At 37.2% G+C, this 16,349-nt stretch overlaps 1 pseudogene; it reads right to left on the minus strand.

Annotated features, from left to right (window-relative positions):
- Window positions 1-213: 213 nt before the first annotated feature.
- Window positions 214-16,349, minus strand: part of LOC149263410 (homeobox-leucine zipper protein HOX33-like) — a 30,665-nt pseudogene continuing 14,529 nt past the window's right edge.

Genomic DNA, 16,349 nt, shown 5'->3' on the forward strand with positions numbered 1-16,349 from the left:
CATCAAAGTAACTTACGCCTTTACCTGGGCATGTTCTCATAAAATATTGCTAAACTATTGTCATTGGAAAGTGAGGTCTATCAAACAACTATCATTATCATTGGAGTGGCATCTCAATTTTTCATATAAGTTATTATTTAATAGTTTCATTTATTATCTAAATAAGGGATTTAATAGTTCAGAAACAACAAATTTAGATGCCACCTTTTACCTTTAGCTTTGAAAAATTAAATGAGAAAGTGTGAGTGTTGGGTAAGGTGATAGGAAGTGGCCTTGACCTAAGAAGAGGGTTTAGTCTAGAAGGAGTTAATGTTATAACAAGTTTTTTCACATATGTGCTGAAACTGTGCACATATTGATGGTCCATAATGACGAACTTATCTTGCAGATTTTTCTCATAAATAATTGTTAAGCAATAGTCAACACAAATTTTGGCCTCGATGAGTTGCCTCCTTGATTGATAAAAGTTGGAGTTGTAACTAATCCAACTGCAAAGGAAGAAGCAAGATCTAACACGTGGCTTGAAATATAACCATCCTACATCATGTACATTTAACTTTCTTAAACATCCCAATCAGTCATACCTGATCACAAAGATCACTTGCTACAAATTCATACAGTCCATGGCTACAATATGTTTACCATCTTCTATTTCTTTTCAAAATAAACAACAAAACTTTATTTTCCACCTCTATTAGAGACCATACTCATTATTTTTGAGTCTAGTGAAACCACTTGGAAACCAGATGGGAGAAAAGGAGCATCATCTGAAAATGATGAATCAACTAGAGAAAAAGCAAGTTGTGTAGGAGCTCCAGTTGCCTTTTCACCAATTCCACTGCATGCCTATCAATTCATGAAAATAAATAAATAAATTAAATCTTATTTATAGCTACATGTAATGCTTTTTAAAATGATTTAGCATGAAATTGGACATAATAACTGCAACAAACCATATCTCTTGAGAGGAAAACTTCCTCTTGTGTAAGATCATGCCCCTCCAACTTGACAATCTCAAAGAAATATTGGTACAATCACTCCAAGATTAAAATATATATCTAATTCTATAAAACATTTAAGCAAAATACCTGATTATGGAATGATTTCATAGTCCACGAATGTTCTCCAAAAATAAATAAATTATCGAGCATAATAAATTTCACTTGCCATGCTGAAAAATATGCCCTATGGTGGGCATGAATTGGCCATCTCCAAAGCAACTAACTTGTGATCTAGGAAGTTTAAAAGGACTTGTCTTTAAGGTGGCCACAAAATAGATATAATTGGACAAATATTCCCATTCTGAACATTTTTCTTGCAAGAACAGGATAAGTAATGCTAGAGATATAGCCAGTCCACTCAATAAGTTATAAATTGACTTCATTATTTGGAAATGAAAAAACCTTAGTTCAAAACATTCAAGATGCAATGCATAAGCACCACAAACATGACAAAACTCTCTCAACAGAAATAGTTGAACCTTAAGTTCCCTCAAATTATACTGAAGATGGAAAGTATATATTTTGACAACGTGAGAGTCAACCTGTAATAACATAGTTTCTTTTGCACACAGAATGTCAAAACCAAGAGGTGGGAGCCCTTAAGCAAATGAAATATTAGAACGCAACTTATCTAGAGATGTGTTTATGCTAACAATATTCCTTCGTGCCATTAGTACCCATCAAAGTTGAGTCATCATTTGAGAATCCATTTATGGCCTCACTGAAACTCCTGAATTGATGAATAACAGCCCCTCAACAATAATAGGCAACAATTCCAATTATGAAGAAAATGTTAAACTTCTTGATTGAAACCTATATTGTTCATTTTCTTGCTCAATATTTTCCTTGCAGATAGATGCCTCCTGCCTGGATCTATTTCCACTGAACCATCCTTTGCTATTTGGCATAGACTGTTTAATGCCTAATCAAAGGAAACTACATTAGAAACTTAGATGGGCCATGAGGTTCCTAATAAATATATAAAATAAAATAGAGAGAAATTTTATTAGATGACTTTACCATTATTGTCATGGTCTGGGAAAATATGATATATGATTCATACAATGGACACAATACGATATGAAAAATATATGGATCCATCATGATAAGTGTAGGAATAAGACAGAAAAAGGGGAAAGGAAAGGCTACATATATCAAGCAGCTTAGTAGATCATCATGGAAAATGCTACATTGCCTTCAAATCCAGATGATCTACAATATGAACAATTGAGCCACCAAGAGAAGCAAGACCCATCTCTCAACCCTATCCCTCCAAAAATATTCATCCTTTCTCAATGACCCATCATCAACCTACTGCCTTTTAGAAGGTCTTGTTTAATAGTTTTCAAAGCTATGTTCACTTTATTATCTAAATACCTCCCCACATTGTAATTAATAGAATTGACTGATATGGCTTCTGCTTCTCACTGGACCAAAGGTTCGATGATTTGTAGTTGTGGTCATGGTGGGTTGGTTTGTATGAGTGCTTGAGCGATCATACGTGTTCACCCACTTGATTCAACATGAAAATAAGATTGCTTATATGAATCAAAGCCATATGAAATTATTGCTAGTGTGTAAGAATGCACAAAATCTCTGTTGAGAGTGCACAACTCACCCCTTGTAATTATTTTTTGAGCAAGAATCAAAACCCATTGAATGTTGGTTTTCCCATTTGGGTTTCTAGGGAAAAAAATCATTTTTTTCAATGGGGCACTTATTATCTATTATGTATATAGTGTCTTTAGTTGCTTGAATGTTCTGTTACGATTAGTCAATGAAAACATTGCTATTTCATTCCTTCTCACCAAAGCACTGAAATCCTTTTACTAGTTTGGTTGGTATTTCTGGGTAGTGCAAATACACTAACAACAATCCCAATTTCCCAAATTATTTAGTGGTAAAAGAACAATTATTAAGGATCTAAAAATCGCCGAGGTAAGGGAAACTACAAACTAGAATATTCTCTTTTGAGCTTGGCATTACTGCTGACTAGTTTTACTCAAAGGAGAACCTAGCAAGCCATAAATACACTATTTTTTGATGACATGGAACCAGCTCACATAATCAAAAAGAAACTCCAACAAAGAGACTCAAACGCATCTTCAATCAATTCCAACAAAGGGACTCCAACACATCTTCAAACAAAATTTCCTTGAATAGGAAGGGGTTCTATTCTCAATTTAAATAAAATAGTGCTAAAAAAATGGCAAGAAACCCTAAAAATATTGGAGGGAAATTTAAATCCTAATAAAAATGGTGGGAAATCTAAATCCTAATTTCAACATTGAATATGAATGAGTTATATTCTCAATTTAAACAAAATAGTCTTAAACAAATTTGGCAAGAAACCTTAAAAATATTGATGGAAAATCTAAATCCTAATTTCATTGAATAGGAATGAGTTCTATTCTTAATTTAAACAAAATAGTCTTAGCAAATGGCAAGAAACTTGTAAAAATATTGGTGGGATATCTAAATCCTAATAAAATGGTGGGAAATCTAAATCCTAATTTCATTGAATAGGAATGAGTTTTATTCTCAATTTAAATAAGATTATGATAAAAAATGGTATGAAATTGCTAAAATTATTAGTGGGAAATGTAAATCCTAATAAAAATGGTCTAACTAATGAGGAGAAACCAAAGTCCATATGATCCAATACATGGTTCTCTTTTGTCAACAATTTGGGCCCTTTGTCTCAAGATATCTTATCTTATTTGGAAATAGGACATAAACAAGCTGTTCTAGATAATTCAAAATGGAGCACTCTTCACCTATGTTCCTCTCATTTGTGCGACATGTGATGTGAATGCCAATTGTCATTTTCTTGACTTAAACATTCCTTTTTTGTAAATGTGACCCTTGAATATGCCATGAAAACCCTCCAAAACATTCTTAAATGATGGTAGTTTTCTTCACGCATGAAGCTAGTGGAATGTGACAAGTCATCCAAGATACCTCCAAATATTTGATTTATGCCTTGGGGAATGTGAAAGATACCCTCAATAGAAAACATGCATACAAATTTGTAGGCAAGTGCCCCAAATGTGATAAGTTTCCACTTGTGCAATTGTGCTTCCAAATATGTGAACTCAACAATAAAATACATGAATGTCTCTAAACATGTGAAAGAAGTAAACCCTTACCCGAGTCTTCCTTTGTTGGAATTTTGGGCTTTTTGTCACAAGATATCTCCTCTTCTTTGGAAAGAGGACATAAAAAAGCCTTTTTATGTTTCTAAATGGAGTACTCTTCACCTATGTCCTTCTCCTTTATGCCATGTGATACAAATGCAAATTTTCTTATTCTTGGTTGTCGTGTTCTTCTTTTATACATGTGACCCTTGACTATTCCATGAAATCCTCCAAAATATCCCTAAAGGATGGGAGCTCCACTTCATGCATGAAGCTAGTGGAATGTGACAAGTTATCCAAAATTCATCCAAATATGTAATTTGTCCCTTGGGAAATGTGAAAGGTACGCTCAATGGAAAAGCATGCATAAATATTTGTGACCAGGTGACCTAAATGTGAGATGTTTCCTCTTGTCAATTGTGCCTCTTGTTGATGATGAAACTGACACCCTAGTTGTGCAAGGCTCACAAAGTGTCACTTTGTGTCAACTCAAGGTTGTTGCCATTGTCACCTCAGCAATGAATCCACTCACTCTGGATTAGTTATTAAATCCTAGGGGTGTCCCAAAGCACAAATTTATGGGGTATTTTATGTCACTAGATCACTAGCATTGAAAACCATCTTTACATTAGATGGTTTAACATCTTGATGATCCCTGTCCTATTGACCACAACTTTTGTATTCATTATTTCTTTCATCGCAGCACCTCCGGTAGATATTGATGGTGTTCATGAGCCTATTCCTAGTTGTGATAAGGGGATTAGGGGCTCCCTTATCACAACCCATAACCCATAATGTGTTTAATCCCTTTGCCAAGGGGGCCCAAGGGTGTAGTTGTATGGGCATTGGGACCAAATTTGGGGGTTCATAACATTAGGAAAAGTGGAATGGCATGACCAAAAAAGTTGTGGGGGAGTATGTTATGTTATGTGATATTGAATGGGGAAAGGGGACACAAGGGTAGCATGGATGGTATACGTCGGAGGTAAAAACATGGTTTACTGAGATCTATAATCGTAGCATTAGAGAATAAGAAGGGGGCTTAGGACTTAATTTCATAGGGTCTAGGGGATCTAGAGGGAAGGTAGCGAGAGAAATTGATAAGGGAACCCCCAATAGTGGTGATAAGGGGACTATGAGTCTGATTATTACAAACTGTAAGCCCTTAACCCATAACCACTAAATTCCTTATCCCCTTGACCCCCAATCCATAGTATCTTAACCCCTACCCTCACAACTCATAACCCATAAACCCCTTGACTCATTAAATCTTAAGACACTAACCTTAACCTATAAAACATGAGCTAGCTCCTAAGCCATAACTCCTTATCCTCTTAACATGTGACCCTTAACCCCTAACCCTTCACTGCCTAAACACCTTAACTCCTAACCCCTTAACCACTAACACCTAAATCCCTTAAATTTTAAGTCCTTAACCACTAAACTCAATTGGAAATTGTTTCTCTACACCAAGAAAATTTCTTAATGTTCATAGGGAAGAAAAATGCTTGCTGAAGGAGCTGCACAACCCTAGCCAGCAAATGCTGCAAGAAGCACGCAGCAGCTTGCAGCTGCCCCTTAGCGGCCTCCTGCTGCTGGGGCCTGAGTACCATGGATGCATTAGAGGATGAAGAGCTTCTTTCAGATCAACAACAAGAAAATGAAGGAACAACAAAAGCTTTTGCCTCTCTCATTTCTGCAATGGGCCCGGCAAAGAATAGACCATCAGTCACTAAGTTTGTTAAAAGATTGGAAGATATTCCTGAAATCTCACTCCTTCCTACCCTTCCTCGTAGAGCAACACTTTCTCTGGCGGAGCGTGGATTAGTGGGGTAGTTCAATGGGTTATGGCCATCGCCCAAAACTGTGCAAAAATGGGTAGAAAGGAATTGGACTGCGTCAATAGATGGGAAAATCTCAATCAGGTTTTGTGGAAGAGGTTACTACACCTTCCACTTTGAAACCAAGGAGGATCAAGATCTGATATTTAGGAATGGACCTTATTTTATGAACACTAGGGGTTTGTATCTAAACAGATGGATGTCGGATTTCGACCTAGAAATGAATTTTCCCAATGTCGTCCCTGTTTGGGTCAGATTGCCACACCTTCCCCTTCACTATTGGGGGGATGATTCCGTCAAAGCCATAGGAAATGCAGTTGGGAAATATATAGACAAGTGCGAGCCAAAGGAAAATATGCATGCATGCACCAGAATCTGTGTAGAAGTGGATCTTGGGAAAGGGCTACCAGAAGCCATCAAAATTAAAGTGGACCAGTGGATACACATACAATAGCTGGATTATGAACAAATCCCCTTCAAATGCAAGGTATGTCACGAATACGGTCATTTTGCAAATAGATGTACAAAAAAAAAGAAAATGAAAATGAAAACAGTGAAGACCTGGAAAACAAATGGGAACATGTTAAAAGAAAGAAGACAGTCCACAAACAACCAAATCTATCTTCCTCACAACCCTCCACATCCTCTGATCTCCATCCTCCTTCACCAAAAGTTAATAACCTTCTTGCTAGCCCTAACCCTTTTGAGCCTCTGGATCCTTCAGCCCCCCCATCCCCTGGACCAAGATCCAGATCCAGATCCAGATCCCCACAACATACCCCCAATCCCCCCTCATCCCCTCTGGTATCAAACACTCATACCCCTCCCCCCCCAGTAGACAGAATCCTAACCAGAAAGCAGTCAAAGGAAGTACCCCCAAATGTAGAATACCAAAAAAAATTAGGAAGAAAGACAAACAAAGAAATCAGGGATGAAGCAGCAGCAAAGGAAATGGCATTAGGAACATAACAACCTACGGAAACCTTCTTAGGAAGGAGTACAGAAAACAACGAAAAAATCCACCAAAGAGGGAAAGGAGCCATGCACCACCCAACAAGCAAATAATGATAGTGGTCTCTTGGAATTGCAGAGGAATGGGATCGCCCATCAAAGAAAATGCCACAAGAGACATTTTGGCAAAAGAAAACCCAGACATCCTTATGATTCAGGAGACAAAAACAAACAGCCAAGAAATTGAAAATATAAAAAAAAAAATTCAGAAATTATGAAGGGGAAGCAATACAGGCAACATGAGTGTCAGGAGGTATATGCACAATATGGAAAAAAGGAACTTGGGAATTAATAAAATACAAAAAATATCAGCACTGGATCCAAATGGATTTAATGAAAATCAATACAAAAGAGAAGTAGAGTGTCATAAATATATACGCCCCAAACCACTACAAGGAAAAAGAGCAATGTTGGGACACCTTAAAAGAAGCACTAAAAGAAGTGCAAGCTGGGAAAATAATACTAGGAGGAGATTTAAATTTGGTAAGAAGCATAGAAGAAAAGTTTGGAGGAACATATCACACAGACTCATCCAGGGATATTCTAGAAGAAATAATGGAACAACACAATTTGATAGATATCTTGCCAAACAACGGGAAATACACTTGGAGCAATAAAAGAGTGGGCAAAAGTAACATAAAAGAAAGGCTGGATAGAATTCTGATACAAGAAAACATAGTAGCAGTGCACAACTCCATAAAATAAAAAATTTTACATACCACAACATCTGACCATAAACCGGTGATAATAGTCATGGGAAAAATGGAAAACCAGGGTCCGCTCCCATTTAGATACAACTCAATTTGGGACAACAACAGAGAAATCAATGAATTAGTCAAGGAAGCATGGGAGACAAGAGTAATAGGATCACCACAGTATATTTGGGAAACAAAATTAAAAACTGCAAGAATCAAATTAAAGGAATGGGCAAGAGCAAATGAAATAAAAAGAAAAGAAAAGAAAAAAGAATTACAATAGAAAATGGAAAACATGCAAACTGAAAAAAAAACAAAGAGGAAAGCAAGCAATATTATCTAAGAGAGAAGGAAATCTTTTGGGAAATATATAGGGAAAACAGGAAAGAAGAAGAAGAGGCAAGATTGAAATCTAGAAGTTTGTGGCTCAAGGCAGGGGACAAAAACACATCATTTTTCCATAACACAATGAAGATAAGAAGAGCAAGAAACCAAATAGAAAAAATTCAAGTCAAAAGCCAAGAGGTCAAAGGAGCGGAGGAACTAAAAAAAATAGCCTATCAGTACTTTAAAAACGTACTTTCAGTCAACGAAGAAATGGTTGAGAGTGAATATTTATTAAAGCACACAATTTTTTTTTTTTAAGATCAAAATGCAGCAATGTGCAAGGATCCCACAGAAAAAGAGTAGCGGCGGCCATATGGAGCCTACATTCGGACAAAGCCCCAGGGCCAGATGGTTTCACAATAGCATTCTACAGATTTCATTGGTATACCATCAGAAAGGATTTCTTAAGAATGGTGAAGAATGTTTTCAAAAAAAAAAAAAAGGAGGCAACACAAAATCCTCATATCTTGCTCTAATCCCAAAGGAAGCAAACCCCTCAACTTTCAAAGCTTTCGCCCTATCTCTCTCTACAATTCATCGTATAAGATAATAATAAAAATAATTTCAAATAGAATCAAGGAAGTACTTCCAATAATCATATCTGAAAACCAAGGAGGATTTGTGCCCAACAGGCAAATCATAGATAATGTAATTATTGTACAAGAAGCGGTACACTCCAGTATGCTAAGGCAAGAAAGAGGCCTCATAATCAAACTAGATATGGCAAATGCATTTGACAGGGTCACTCACCCATATCTAATGGCTGTCCTCCAGAAACTTGGTTTCTCAAGAGAAATAATGGAAGTCATACAGGCATGCATTTCTACTCCATGGATTTCCCCCTCATAAATGGAAGGCCCAATGATTTCTTTCAAAGCACAAGAGGCCTTAGGCAAGGTTGTCCTCTCTCCCCCTTCCTATATATTATAATGGTGGAAACATTAAGCAGGGCTCTAGAAAATCAAAGAAAGGAAAGAAATATCACAGGGATCAGAATAGCAAAAGGAGTAAAAACAAACCACTGACTCTTTGCTGATGACACATTGGTGCTGAGAGGGGCATCAACAATAATAGCAAGGAGGTTCAAAAAAGTTTTAAATGATTTTTTACAAGTTTCAGGTGGGCTATTAAATAATACAAAATGCAGGATATATGGATGGAATACACCTCCAAGAACTATGCAAAGGATCTCAAAAATATTAGACATCCTTGTAGAGGAAAACTGACACACTTCTTTTATCTAGGACTTCCAATCTCAAAAGAGAACATGAAGACAGAAATATGGACTAAACAAATTGAAAAAATGAAAAACAAAATACAAAGCTGGGGTATGATGTGGTTAAATATGGCAGCAAGGGTAATTCTAATCAAAGCAATTCTTGCAACAATACCTATCTACCAATATGGCATAATCATGGCCCCATCAAGTGCCCACAAACAAATGGAGCTAATCTTAAGAAGCAGTCTATGGCAGGGGGGAAGCAAGAAAACAAAAAATTTAGCTTGGTTAGGTGGGAGCAAGTAGTACTACCTTATGAACAAGGAGGCCTATCAATACAGATAGTTGGGCTTATGAATGCAACATTGGGAATGAAAATAGTATGGAGACTAATTACTGGAAAAGAGAGCTGGTGGAAAAAGACTCTTATATCAAAATATATGGATGGCACCAGGAAAAGACTGCTTAATGGAAATATCCCAATAAGACAATGTACCCAAGTATGGAAGCTTGTTAAAAAAAAAATTCCATTAATGAGTAGATATATTTCTAAAATCCCAAGCAATGGAAAAACAATTTCAATTTGGGAGGATAGAATCATGGGAAAAGAACCACTACAGACTCATCTAGAAATTGAAGACATACAAGAGTGGATGAAAGATAAAGGTTTCAATACTTTACACTCTATCTCTCTATGGAATCAAAAGGAGTGGCAAGATTGGAAAAGCTTAGCAATTCCGGCAGATCTGGAAGGGCAATGGAGCAAAATCAGGCAGCTCCTAAAAGGGGCAGTGCCAATCCACTTTGATGAGGAAGATGCTTATCTCTGGGACCCAAGTGGTGGACATTACACAGTTAGGACTAGATATAAAATCCTTCAGGAACAACCAAATCAACAAGACTGGGATTCTTTGAAAATAGCATGGAAATCAGAAAGTCTGCCTAAGATCAAAATGTTCATCTGGACTCTTTTAAAAGGGAGAATATTTTCTTCAGACCCTTGAGTAGGCCTATCCATACACAACAAAGAAGAAAGTCACAATTCAGAGAATATGGAAGTGCATTCCTGTAGTTCTATGTTGGAAAATTTGGTTGACACGAAATAAGTTCATTTTCAAAAATCAAATTCCAAGGATAGGGAAGGCCCTCTAAAAAACGTGGGGATTAACTTCTGAAATCCTCAATGTCAAAGGAACAACACCAACAGATTATAACACTCTTCAACAGGAAGAGCGAGATTGGCTCAACAAAGCCATAATAAATAATAATGGACAAAAAGGACACAGGAATATAAACTCAGGAAATATATGGAAAATAAGAATGAGTGAAGAGGAACTGACAAACTAGAGGAAAAATCAGAATAGATACTATCTATACTTTGATGGGGCTTCAAAGCATAACCCAGAAAAGGCAGGGGTAGGGGGAATAATCCTAGATCCTGATGGGAAAGAAAATGTCACATATGAATGGGGATTGGGACAAATCTCAAATACTAAGGCAAAAGCATGCAACTTGCTGATGGGAATAAGAATAATTAAAAAAAAAGAGAAATTCAAAATCCTATTGTAATAGGAGGCTCAGCCATAATAATAGAGGCAATGGCAAGAAACAAAAATCCAAGCAATGAGTCCATGAACAGAATTCTTAGAAGAACTAGGAAGAACTTGGAAGGCTCTGGCAATGTAATCTTCAGACATGTCTTGAAAATTCACAATCAACAGGTGGATTATTTTGCAAACCAAGAAGTGGAAAAAAATGAAGGGCATGTTCGTGAAAACTAGGAAGAATATCACAACTCTATTCCTTAATGAGTAGCAAAAAGCACAAGTATAAATCTCACCAAAATCAAGGCAAAATAACAAGGATAAAAGCAATAAATAGAAAAAAAAACAGTCAAAAAGCAACAAAGAACACATCATTGCAATAATAGCCAGGAAATCACGGGAATGCAAAGGAATATCCATGAAACTACAGACACTAGTATGAGAAACAACAGGAAGGAAGATTGCAATCATGGTCACAAGAACCACGTTGCAAACTATTTCATTGAAGGCAGGTTTCGGGCGGCGTTAAAGCACTATAAGAACATAGGGTGCATTCAAAAAAATCGCAGAAGCAACCTCAGTGAAGAAATCTTCACCTTCCATGTTAGTATAGTGCTACTTTGGTTTCATAGCCCCTTCCTGCCTTCTATAATAGCCCGCAGTGTTACCTCTGCTAAGCATGCAGACTTCATTTTAAGCCCCCTCCCCTCTTCTTACCCAGCTCGCTCACCCCATATCCCTTCATTCCCTTCTCTCCCTCCACTCAGCGACCCATTGTAGTGTAAAGCCCCTCTGAGCATCCACGCCTCCCATCTACCCCTCCCTTTACCTCAGCCCTCCTCCCTGACTGTTATGTCCAGATTTCGGTCCTCCTTCAATTTTGTCGTTCTCCAGGACCTCATTTCTATCGAAATACAAAGGAAAAACATGACCGAGCGCTTAAACCAGACTTCAAAAAAGCTTTCAATTGCATCTATATCTATCGTCGGGTCCGCTCTCCCAAGCCTTTTCCATAGCGCTATTCTCAACTCTCTCCGATCTCCAATCAAATCTAGATCGTTGATCTGGTGCTTGATCCAACGGTTATCGATCATCTCGTCCAACCAAAATTGTGCGACTCTCCTCCATCATCGATCTGTCCTCAATGGATCTGATGGTTCACATCGATATCGGGCCAACATCAAGCCCGGAGATTACCCGCTCGAAAAGCGATTTTCTCTCTCCCCTCCGCTGCTACGTGTTTCCCAGTCAGTGGAATCAGGTGACCCCCCTTTTTACCACTCACGTATTTTCTCTGCCCGAAATACCATCTCCGTTTATAAACCCACCTCTCTCCTTAGTTATCATTTGGACTTGTTCGCGCCTGATGACCGTAGATTTTAATCATTGATGGTTGCGACAGTTCCTCCAGACTCCTCTTTCACCAGCGCCTCTGGTCAATCTCCACCGTCCATCCCATGATTCCAAACTATGCGACTTAATCTTGGCCATTATTAATCTAATAACCTTGTTCGTTGATTCCAATGGTTCCTGTGTTCGATAAAAGGAAAGTTGTCAACATCAGCAGAAGAGGAAGTACCTCAGGCAATACAAATTCAAGGAAGCACAACAAACAAGGAGCAGAACGCAAAGCCAAAGGAAGAACAATGAAAACAAATCAAATGGAATCTTAGTGGCATATTACAAAAACAATAGCACAAGCAATGAATGAGAGAACTCGGTCAAATATGAAAAGAAGAACCAGCCAGCTCAGGAGCAAACAGTCTACAAGCCATGAAAAACTGTCAGAGAATCCATGACATGTAAATTTCTCTTTCTAGTAGGTAAGTTTGTTAGGCAGTACACTAGAATACTCATAAAAATACATGAAGTCTTGAACACCAGCCCAGGAGAAGAGACTACGTTCCTATCTCATGGCTTAGATGTTTATCATTTTACAGTCGTTTGTAATAGGAGCTTGCTCCAACAAAGCTTTTGATAATATATCAACTACCCGACCTTATTAAAAAAAAAACCACTAAACTCAATTGTGTCAATGTAGAATAATATACATAAGAGACAATAAAATGATATTATCCACGTCAATGCTTGAAATAGCCTTAAATTATCCATGAGTGGTGAGCCAGGGGGTGAATGTGGGGCACTATTAAAGTTACATCATGTTTAAAGTCCTTTTACATTGTGAGGTTGTTCTTCAATAGGGTTGAAGCATAATCATAAGGAAGCATGGCACATTTTTGTGGGGGAGCGATTAAATTTGTAATGCAATTCAAGTAATTTACACCTCCAATGTAAATGACATCATTGTATGTTTGTGTTAGGTTGTTAGAGAGGTTATTTATAGACAATGCATTCATGTACTTAGACTTTGTCTTTTCAAGGCCTCGCCTCTAACATAGATTTGTACCAGGAACACTTCATGCAAATGAAAGGGGGCCTTTTTGTTTAACCACATATGCACAAGAGCACCAGATGCTGCCCTTTAGATCCCCCTTGGTGCGTTCAAAGTGGGTTTACCTTCGCGTCGAGTTGAAACTAATCATAATGAACTTCCTATTATTAATAACATCTACTAGATTTTCCCTATACATGAGATAGAATTAAAGGATCACCTCATCTATAGATACCCCCATGTATTATGAGATTCAAGGGATGTTCTATTGTCTTTATCAACATTTGGATGGGTCATTATCTACATTCTTTAAATACATGTCTAGAACTTTTTATGAGGGAGGTCCTTTGACGTAGATCTTTATATAAGGCCTTATGTGGCTTTCCTCTATAAAACTCTTCCAAGGGGATCACCTCCTTCCATGTTGCCTTGCACACTTAGGGTCAAGTTGACAAACCAATATTCAAACTTCTTCAACTACCAAATTAGTGAGGCATCATATCTCTTCTTGATCTCGATCTCAATGAGACATATTTCTTCACAGATACTTTGAGGATTTCCCACCATAGATAACAAGTTGGATGTCATGGGATCTGTTACCCCATTTTCTATTTGGGCTTTAGAGGATATTTTAAAATTTTGATTGTGTTAAAATTTGAAACTAGGGCCAAATTCCACCTTGGGATAACTCATTTGATGGGGATGATGATTGCATTAAATTCCTATTTTCGGGAGGACTAAAATTGATATAAATATCATCTCATTTAGAAAAGCGGAAGTGTGATTTTGAATTTATGCCCACACATGTAAAAAACTGTTCAGGTCGGCTACATCAACATGTAGGCTCAAGAAGCCTAATGGATGTGTCTCTTCACCCACAGTGAATTGTATAAATACAAGTGACCTCACACTTCATTTGTCATCATCATCACTCATGCATTCTTCTCTCTCCTATCATTGGTTTGTACAACTATTGGGCAACTTGTCTCTCTCACACATGTGGCAAGAAGGACGAGTTTTCTGGGCTGAATTCCAGGACCAAAATTTCAGGCAACAGACCAAGTTTGACTAGCGTTGACCAAGGAGTTATTGACCAGCTTTGATTTCAATTTTTGGAGGATATTTTCTGTCTCTTTAGGCTGCATTTTTTGGCACAAAAAGCAAGGGAACATGGGCAATTTGACCCAGTGCTTACTTCATGGTTGACTGTAGTTTGACTGCAAAAAAATATAGCAATTTTTCTCTCTCCTTTCATCGAGTTTGACCGAGCTATTTTAGGCTAACTTTTACCTCATGATCAGGTTGATTTTGACTGGGAAGACTGAGCTATTTTGAGGATGATTTCTTTATGATTTGACCAATGTTGACTTTTTGGTTAGCGCTGAAGTTTCACTGCATAAATTAAGAGGACTATTTTGACTTTGAATTGGGCAAGTCAATTTGACTTTTGTACTCTCTCTCTCTCTGTGCTTAACTTTTGATATAATAATACAAACAATTGATCAAAGGGTTTTCCCAACATTGGGGTTTTTCCCTGGCATCCTCCAAATATGGTGTTCTCTTGTCTTGGCTTGTCTTTTGCATATTGTTTTATGTTCTATATACTTTTACTGTCAATGTGAGTAATGGTTAATGTGGTTGATACTGGAAATCTAAATTGAAATTTCTCTTGAGCTGCTTAATGAATAACGAAGTAATTGTGATAAGCATAGAACATACCATTGTTAACTAAAATTAGCAAATTGTCCTCTCAACCCCTACGATTCCTGTCACATTGATAATTTTCCATCTAAGGTATACAGATCTATATGTAATTCATGGATGTATCATTTGTTTGATCACACCTTGCCTTAGCCATCTAGGACACTAGGTGTAGGAAGAGGTTCCTTTAGCTACCACATTTAGCTGGATATGTATGATCCATGTGTATATGATATTATGTCCAATGTGTACTATTTTTATTGTGTTCACTTAAACACTTTGTTCTAACTCTTGATGCTTTGGCTATGTTTTAATCTGAGTTGTTCCATGGTGTTTCATAATTTTTCTCAAAGAAGCGTGTCATCTTGATGGTTTGGGTATATTCTTGGTGATTTGAGTAGGTGTTATACATTGATCTTATTGTACCCCTTATTTCCTTTAGTCAAAATTTATTCCATGTCTCTCTTAACAACACATGTGAAGGCCTTCTAAGCTATGGCTAACTTCTAATAGGGTATTTTTAAGCTCTAAGTTAACTTCCTCAAAAATAATGGGCTACCTATAGCTATTTAAGTTTATTGATAACATTATTTACAGATTTAAGCATATTTTTCACCTCCTTAAAGATTAATAGATATTTCCCTTATGTGTAAAGCTCATGTCCATTTTCCCTCCTTATATGAACATACTTACCTAGGGCCTGCATTGGAATTTAGGGCCAAAATAGAAGTAGTCATAGGTGTAATATTGACTGAGGTAACCGTAGTTTGATGGTCATAGAGATCTGAAGTTAGGTCAAGATTCAATTAAAGAAATGCCTAGAATCTATGGATCCATATGAGCTAGGTCAAGTCTCTTATGGAGGCAAGAGTTATTTTTACTATGGGTGGATACGGTTTGTTATAAATCAATTAGAACATAATTATAATGCCCTAGTTAGGGAAGTTTCCTAGCATGTTCATTCCATAAGGTATGCCCTTAAGACTGTGAAAAATATGCATAGAGGAAGAAGGGTCGTGACCCTTAGAGCGAGGTTTATCTCTGCAATATAGATCACAAATCTAGAAGATAGTTTGCAGAAGTATGTGTGGAGATAGAAGATCCAAAGGAGGGTGGAACCTGAGTAGAAGATTGAGAAGAAGAAATGTGCCATATGAGGAATGTATATATGAAGAGGAGTTGATTTTGGTGATTTGTTCATAGAGTTTTGGACATAGATCTGAAGCAACCTATAGACATTTAGTCAATGGACTATTAATTGTATGATTTGTGACCCTAGTTCAGCCATCCAAAAACTGTTAAAAGGATGATAAGAGGAGTAGTTGAGATTTGTTCATATATTGGACAACAAAGAAATTGGTACACAAGAATAGTGATTTTGAGAGGACTCAAATCACTATTAGGTGGCAGATTTGAGGAGC

Source organism: Pinus tabuliformis, chromosome 6 (assembly GCF_031772625.1).
Source record: "Pinus tabuliformis cultivar Carrire ecotype Pingquan chromosome 6, CPIR1, whole genome shotgun sequence".
NCBI classification, from domain to species: Eukaryota; Viridiplantae; Streptophyta; class Pinopsida; order Pinales; family Pinaceae; genus Pinus; species Pinus tabuliformis.